At 39.8% G+C, this 8538-nt stretch overlaps 1 protein-coding gene across 1 annotated transcript in view; it reads right to left on the minus strand.

The window, feature by feature from the left end:
- Positions 1–4412, minus strand: part of BNC2 (basonuclin zinc finger protein 2) — a 299077-nt gene extending 294665 nt beyond the window's left edge. The window contains exon 1 of the mRNA XM_007465653.1: positions 4311–4412. The gene's annotated coding sequence lies outside the window, so the exon portion shown is untranslated. The remainder of the gene's footprint in view (positions 1–4310) is intronic.
- Between the last annotated feature and the right edge of the window lie 4126 nt (positions 4413–8538).

The raw sequence follows: 8538 nt of genomic DNA on the forward strand, positions 1-8538 counted from the left end.
TTTGGGGGGGGGGACTGCATACTTTTTCTTTTCTTTTTGATACTTATTATAATTCTTTGAAAGGCACATTACTTTCTTAAAATAAGTTCCATAAGTGGAGGTAAGGAAGCATCACTGAGATAGTTTCATATAAACATATATGGTTTTGTGATAAAGGCATACATTTAGTACACTGAGAAATTACTCAAGAATTTTCCTTTTTTCTAGCTATGTTTCCAACAATGTAAATCCTAAGCAAATATCAAATAAATGTACAATTTATATACACAGTTTAACAAGCATCTGTAGGACTTCTGCTGGTTCACGGAACAATACCTGTAATTCCCTGGGTTCAGTTCAGCAGCTGTTAACAGATTCTGTAATCTGTAATGACAGTAAACTGGCCTTTGCTCTTCTTTTATTCACTATTCATTTTCAAGGCTTGGTTAAGTACAGAGCTGGGTTAAAGATCAGTGGTTTTTCATGTGACACAAGCTGGTATTCATCTAATGGCTTGTCAAGACAAAACTGTCCCTGTTCTTGCCAAAATAATAAAAATGATGCTCCACATCGCATGACAATCAGCACTTCCTTGTGGCAAAACAACTCAAGCTTTTGTACTTCACATATTTTATAGAGAAAAATATTCAATAATTGGCTATCCAATCCTATCTGTGGAATTAGGCTGCCATTCTCAACGGAGATTTTTTTAAACATTATGACCTCTCAACATGTAAACTAGTTTCTAATCAAATCACACTTTACAGTATAAAAAGAATGCTGAAGCTACAAATTCATATGGCATTAAGGTATATAACTTAATATATGCAAATTATGCAGAAGCAGCAGGCTGGGCCCAGTCACAGAGGTGCGGGGAACCAATCGAGGAAAAGTCATTTTTCTTGAGAACAAAGTATGGGACTTGCTTTGCAACATCTGTTGGGCTGTGTGAAATGTTAACAGATGTCTTAAGTGTAAAAAGGAAAAAGAATTAATAAAGGAAACCTCCTCTGAGCAGATAATCCACCCAAATTTCCATATTCCAGAGAAAAAAATTTGACAGCAACCTTTTTCCCCTTTGAGACCTGCCATCCCTACTTTTTATTGTGTAAAGTTTCATTTTCTATGTGAGGCTAAGGGGGAAAATTCTTTGACTCACTACAAAGAATAGAGAAAACGTAAAACAATAATTTCCACTGAGGTTTCCCCTTTGTGAATAATTATATCATAATCTAAGCTGCCTGTTTTCCCTTGAGTCATATAGGTCATTTGATGCCAAGACAGTGAAAATTCACCCCTCCCCCCCCAAAATCATACAAAAAGATGAACTATTACTCTACTCTGCCTGCATGTTTTGGGGGAAAGGAAGGAAAGGAGATTAAAAAGCAGCTTTTAAGATAGAGTTCAGATATGAACACATCGCTATCCTTGAAGGGGATTCACCTATCACACCTACATCTCCCACTCTCCACTGGCTCCTAATTTCCTTCCATTACCAGCCTTGTAAGAGTTGAAGTACCCCTCTTTCAACCGCCAATTATTCTACAGAAGCAAAGTCTGATGATCTTGAAGAAAATTTTTGGATTCTACTAGCTGGATCCCTGCATTTAAATTTTAAGAAAACCAGAAAACGTTTCTTAGTTAACAATTCTCATTCGTGTCTCAATTTACCAGATGATCTAGGCACACCTGAATGCAGCCGCCTTTAATCCAGATTAAAAAGATGATGCATGCTGCCAACTACTGAATCTAACCCTGTGCCCGCTTGTGTATGAATGGACTGAACTATGCACCTGTAGTCTTCTATAAATCTTCCTCTTTGGAGACATCAATCCTATTGCTTATTCTCTGAAATTCTGGGACATAAATTTGGGCTGACAGCTCATGGATTAACCAATTCAAAATGCAGTTAAGGATCTTTACAGATTCAAATGAAGGAGGAAAAAAATGGTGTTGTCCCCTTGGATTGCCAGTCTCAATCACTGGCCCCTCTCTCCTCTACGAGATTCTGTGTTAAAATTGTACATGTTACAATTTAAAACTGTTTACAACTACACCTTCTCCAGACAGCCCTGGCAGCCTGCACTGGGCATTTCAGTACATAGAAACCTCAGCCAGAATAGCTTGAGGATTTCAGGGGACAAGAAACGCAGGCATACCTTTGATTTTTGGTTAGTTTGTTTTTTGCCAAAGCATCATGGGTACTAAATGCTCTAGTGTTTACTCACAGGAATACCATATGAGAGCACATGACCAAAAAATAACAACAACAATAACTGCTGTACCAAAAAAATTGATCAGCTACACTGAGGGAGAAGCTTGTGCACTGAAAACATCATAATGTTATCTCAGACTATGGGGAAAACAGGCCTCCTAAAATTAAGCTTGAATAGGACAGAGATTTAAATCACTTTCAGCAGTGGCAGGAAATCCCCCATAAGCAAATACTACCTAAACACTTCATCCTTCTATGGCAAAAGGGAGAAACCGCTCTGGTTGACACTTGTCTCTGTACCAACTGGCACAAATCGATGTGATACAGCATCTGCTGACAGCCTAATCAGGGCCTCAATTTCAGAGAAACACATCAAGGATGTGTTTTCAGGGATATATCCAAATGCCATAATCCCTTGATATGCTCTAAAAAAAATTTTAAATAAAGAGAACTTGGGTAGGGTGTGGTAGATGAGGTAGTTTATAAAATGTTAGGGAAATGATGAATCCTTAGAATCAGGACATTTGCAGATGCAAAAGCATCTGAGGTTGGCATGAATCTCGAGCCTCCAAAAAAAAAAAAAAAGAAAGAAAAATATTTTACCTACCCTGTTTTGGCTTAAAGACAGAAAAGTGACTTTATTCATCTTTTCTCAGCTATGAACAGTGACAATGGCTTCTTCCTACCATAATGTAAAGTTCATGTTTTATGAGAAAGTCTAAAGGAAAACAACCAGTAACATGTTTCCTTAAATGAGCATCAAAAAACAGGCTGGGGAGCATACAGCAGGCAATTAGTTTTTATAACCATGAAGAGCTACAAGGACTGTAAAGATAGTGCTAATTTCTCTATTTACTTCCTTCTAAAGTCTGCAGACCCAAGAAACTTGCAGCCCCAGTGAACTTATCATAATAATAGTTCAAATTACTGTCGGGAAGGAAGATTGAGATTCTCGTAGGCACCCAGTTAATCCAACACTGCTTTTAGAGCTGTCACAGAAAAAAGCAACCCTGCTGATGGTACCCTCTTAAATGAAATTCACAAACTTAAAAAATAAGTTTAAAAAGTGAAATACTGGGGGCTTCCCTGGTGGCGCAGTGGTTGAGTCTGCCTGCCGATGCAGGGGACATGGGTTCGTGCCCCGGTCTGGGAAGATCCCACATGCCGCGGAGCGGCTGGGCCCGTGAGCCACGGCCGCTGAGCCTGCACGTCAGGAGCCTGTGCTCCGCAACGGGAGAGGCCACAACAGTGAGAGGGGTCCGCGTACCACAAAAAAAAAAAAAAAAAAAAAAAAAAAAAAGTGAAATACTAGTATATGTGAAGTTTCATAATCTTAGGAAAACCACAGAGGCTATTTCATATAGATAGATGATAGACAGATAGATAGATAGATAGATAGATAGATAGATATACTTATTTAAATGAAGAAAATGTTGAAACAAAGCAAGTTTGAATAAACCTGAATAATGTTTTCAAAATTAAGGAACTCAGAAGATGCCAGAAACTCATTAACAGCATATTAAAAATAGGAAGAATTAATGGGTAACTTAGTTCTGAATAGTGATGACCTTCTTTGGGGAGTAGTGACTACAAGAGGCACAAGGAAAGCTGCTGAGGTCCAGGTGGTGTCCTGTATCTCCATCTCATTGGTGGTTCTGGGTATGATCACTTTGTAAATATTCACCAAGCCATATACCCTTATGATTTGTACACTTTTCTGTATGCATGTTATACTTCGGTTCTAAAAGTTTACTACTGCTACTGTGAATGGTACTGCTAGTAAACGATGAAAACAATAAATTAGAACTATGTAAAAGAAAGAAAAAAGGGAGGGAAAAGAAAAACTAAGGGGGGAGGGGGAGAGAAAAGAGAAGGGGAAGAAGAAGACAGATACTTTATCACAGTCAAAAATCATTCATGTAACTGCCACTCAATGTACTGCTTGCAATGATTTCTTTAAGGGTAGTAAGTGTGAGGAATCAAGCAAATACCTGAGTTTCACAAAATGGTGATGAGTGTGAAAGACCGTAAAAGGGAGGGAGACAAATATTTAGGTGAGAGATACCTTACCTAGGTGGTGCCAGAATGGGAGTGTATCCAAGAGGCTTAAACATACCTCAACTTGAGCAGCATCAACTCCACAACAGGGGATCCTGAAAGGTGCTTGCCCGCCCTGCTCATTAAGCCTATTCTCTGACTTGTGACTATGGCTATTTGGAGTGGGTGCTAGTCATGCCTGTTGAGAGACTGGGAAGGAAATTACACATACTCTGCAGACAGTATTATTTGGAGACACTGAGTACATTAAAACAGATTTAAAAAAAAACAAAAACAATTGCAAATCCACTCCTCTGACCACCTAAACACTTTTTAAGAGTTAACAGTCTCTAAGGCTGACAGCAGCCAACCATTAAATAAGTCCTGGAGAGAATGGAAGTAACAAAGTGGGAAGAAGTGAATAATTTGCTGATTGATAAGGTATATACACTTTTGCCCTGACTAGCTCAGTTTCTAGCTCCCTTTTCTTCCATGTGTTATAAAGACATATTTTAAACTAAGCACTTTTAGCCACTGTTAGGGAATGTTGATCAAAGCCCTACTTGCCAACTACAAGAAGGTGCGGGGAACACGAAAGTTAAAATATAGTCCCTGTTCACGAGAAGTTTACAATCTAGTACAGATAAGCCAGATACAATCTAGTACAGATAAGCCAGATGTATAATCTAGTACAGATAAGCCATGTACAAAAACAACCTTAATAAAACGTGATAAGTAGAGGTAGCAGCCAAACTGTACAGGACTTAAGAAAAGGAGATTCCTTCCAGCTGGTATGGGAAGAGAAAGTTTCTAAGCAGAAGCAGCATTTGCACTGGAACTTAAGAACTGATAATTTTCCTAAAGAAGTGGTCCATTGGACTTTCCCTGGTGGTCCAGTGGTTGAGATTCTGCACTTGCAACGCAGGGGATGTGGGTTTGATCCCTGGTCAGGGAACTAAGATCCCACATGCCACATGGCACAGCCAAAAAATTAAAAAAAAAAAAAAAAAAAGAAGAGAAGTGAGAGCTGTCAAACATTGAATCAGAGTACCGAGGCCAATGGAAAGGAGACACCCAAAAGAAGTGGTCCAGTTGGACTAGAACGTTAAGGTGGAATCTGTGTAGAGCAATGATGAATGAAAGGGGTAGACTGGTCAGTGGGAACTATTATAATGGGACGGGTCCTGTATGTCACTAGGAAGAGTTGCTATTTATCCTGTTATCCATCAACAGTCAAGACTGCTGAAAGCTTCTCAACAGCAGCACAGTATGAACATTACTGTACTTGAAGAGGATTTATCTGGCAACAGCATGACGGACGGACTGAAGTGTGAAAAGACAGAAGCAAAGATACCAATTAGGATAGCTATTATAACAATCTGGGTGAAAAGACTACAGGCAATAGGGCTGGGGAAAAAAGAGCAAGATACAACATGGAGATAAAATCCAGGGGACAAGGATGACTGATGTGTGTAACAAATGAGAAGAGCCAAAGATGACACTAAAGCTCTGATATTCTGAGCACAGGAAACTGGTAGCACTCTCAACAGACATGGGAACAAACGAGCTGCTGGGCATATACAGTAAGCTCAGTTTGAGAAAACAGTAGGTCACGCTGGTGACTAGGCAACTAGAAACATTCAGAAAATAGGTTGACACTGTAGTTATTGGATCTGAGAATCATCAATAGAGAAGGGACACAACAGGTAAAAGAAAGTGGCCAAAGTTAGCATCTTGGGGGATACCCACAGTTACTGTGGGAGAAGACAGAGGAGCAGCATGAACAGGGGCACTGTGATTATCCAATGTTCTCAGTGGCAAGAGAAGTCAGAGTTTAGAGAGTTTTAAATGCTCTAAGAAACAATGCTACATTTAGAGTGCAGTAAAACCAAGTACAGTAACAAGTAGTAGTAAATATAATAAGAGCAAAACAAAATGCATGGGAACGATAAATACCAAAATCAGAAACCTGCTTGAGGATGGGAGGGCAGGTATTGGATAGAGGAAATGGCAGTGGCTACAATGTAATTGGGATGTTAACCCAGGGCTTCAGATGTATCTGTACGTTATTACTTCTTAAGCTTCAATAAATGGCTGTTCATTATCCCATTCCTCATATATGTTTGTGGCTGTGATATTTTATAATTATATTTTGTGTCCTAAGAGAAATGTCTTAGTGGGCAGATAGGTATAGAAGTTAGAGGATCTAGACTGGAAAGAAGTGAAGAAGTAAGCAAAGTACAAAGACAAAGGAGGCAGAAAAGGGCAAACATTCTATGGAGAAATTCTGCAAAGAAAGCAAGTAAAGTAAGAGAAAGGTGGTCTGAGAGTTTGCAGGGCCTGGGAGAAGTGTTAGTGTGTTGATGGCTTGTTTCTCACAACAGGGAAGAAAAAGGATCACAGGCAAAGGGGACAAAGCCAGGGGAGAAAAGGATACTGAAGATCTAAGCCAGAGGGAAAATGATAAAAAAAAAAAAAAAAGGGTTCTAGGAGAGAATGCGATCAAGAAAACAAATGAAAAGGATACCCTTGAAGGGAGAAGAAAATTTTTTTTCTCAGAAACCAGGGTAAGAAGAGGAAAAAATTCTGTGGTTAAAATATATATATCTCAAAAGTGCTCATGTAGAAAGCCAATTTACTATCCATCTCCCCCACTAAGCTTTTCACTTGTTGAAAGTAAGAGTTTTATCTACCTTTGGTAATCCAGGGCCTAACAGAGTACTTAACACATAGTAAATGCTCAATAAATGATAGCTACACAAAGGACATGACCATCTCAGGAAAGATGAAGGCACGTGCTAAGAGAGACAGGACAGGAAGAAATCAAGGACCAACAGAGAGTAGAAAGTGTTTGGTCCAGTTGGAGAGGGTAACATGAAACTGAATCAACGAGAAATGAATAAAAGAAATGGCAAACTGCAGAAAGGACTCAGCCTTGGTTCCTGTAAAACTCTGAAAAGTTACAAGTAAGTGGACTGGGTTCAAGAAAGTGTAGCTCCCATTTCCCAATCTGGGAAGTAGAATATTAGAAGCAGCAAGGAGCTCTTAATGCAAAACGGAAAAATGCCTTGTTTGAAATGTATACCCTGACATATGCAATAATACACTGTATTTCTTTACCTCATAGCATTCTTACAGGATTAGTTCTTATCAAGAAAGTGACGGGCTTCCCTGATGGCGCAGTGGTTGAGAGTCTGCCTGCCGATGCAGGGGACACAGATTCGTGCCCCGGTCCGGGAAGATGCCGCGGAGCCGGGTAGGCCCGTGAGCCATGGCCGCTGAGCCTGCGCGTCCGGAGCCTGTGCTCCGCAACGGGAGAGGCCACAACAGTGAGAGGCCCGCGTACCCCAAAAAAAAAAAAAAAAAAAAAAGAAAGTGAAACACTGAGAAGTGACTTTTGGATGAAGTTATTTAATTTTTATTTAGATGTCCACCAAGTCTAAGTGTTTACTAGGTAGGTCTTTTTAAATATCTATGCACTTCTTCCTGGCTAATGAAATTCCCCAAAGCAAACAAAAATCAAAAAACGTTATGCTTTCTCTGGATATATGCCCAGTAGTGGGATTGCTGGATCATATATATGGCAGCTCTATTTTTAGTTTTTTTAAGGAAACTCTATACTGTTCTCCATAGTGGCTGTACCAGTTTACATGCCCACCAACAAGAGATACACGCACCTCAATGTTCACTGCAGCACTATTTACGATAGCCAGGACATGGAAGCAACCTAAATGACCAACAACAGAGGAATGGATAAAGAAGATGTGGTACATGTATACAATGGAATATTAACCATGAAAAAGAACAAAATAATGCCATCTGCAGCAACATGGACAGACCTAGAGATTGTTATACTGAGTAAAGTCAGAGAAAGACAAATATCATATGATATCACTTATAAAAGTGGAATCTGAAAAAAAAAGGTACAAATGAACTTATCTACAAAACAGAAACAGAGTTACAGATGTGGAAAATAAACTTATGGTTACCAGGAGGTAAAGTGGGGGAGGGATAAATTGGTAGATTGGGATTGACACATACATACTACTATATATAAAACAGATAACTAGAGCTTCCCTGGTGGCACAGTGGTTGAGAGTCCGCCGGCCGATGCATGGGACACGGATTCGTGCCCCGGTCCGGGAGGATACCACATGCCGCAGAGCTTCTGGGCCTGTGAGCCATGGCCGCTGAGCCTGCGTGTCCGGAGCCTGTGCTCCTCAGTGGGAGAGGCCACAGCAGTGAGAGGCCCGCGTACAGCAAAAAAAAAAAAAAAAAAAAAAAAAAAAAAAAAAAAAAAAAAACAG

The sequence above is a fragment of the Lipotes vexillifer genome, unplaced genomic scaffold, assembly GCF_000442215.2.
Source record: "Lipotes vexillifer unplaced genomic scaffold, Lipotes_vexillifer_v1.1 scaffold31, whole genome shotgun sequence".
NCBI lineage: Eukaryota > Metazoa > Chordata > Mammalia > Artiodactyla > Lipotidae > Lipotes > Lipotes vexillifer.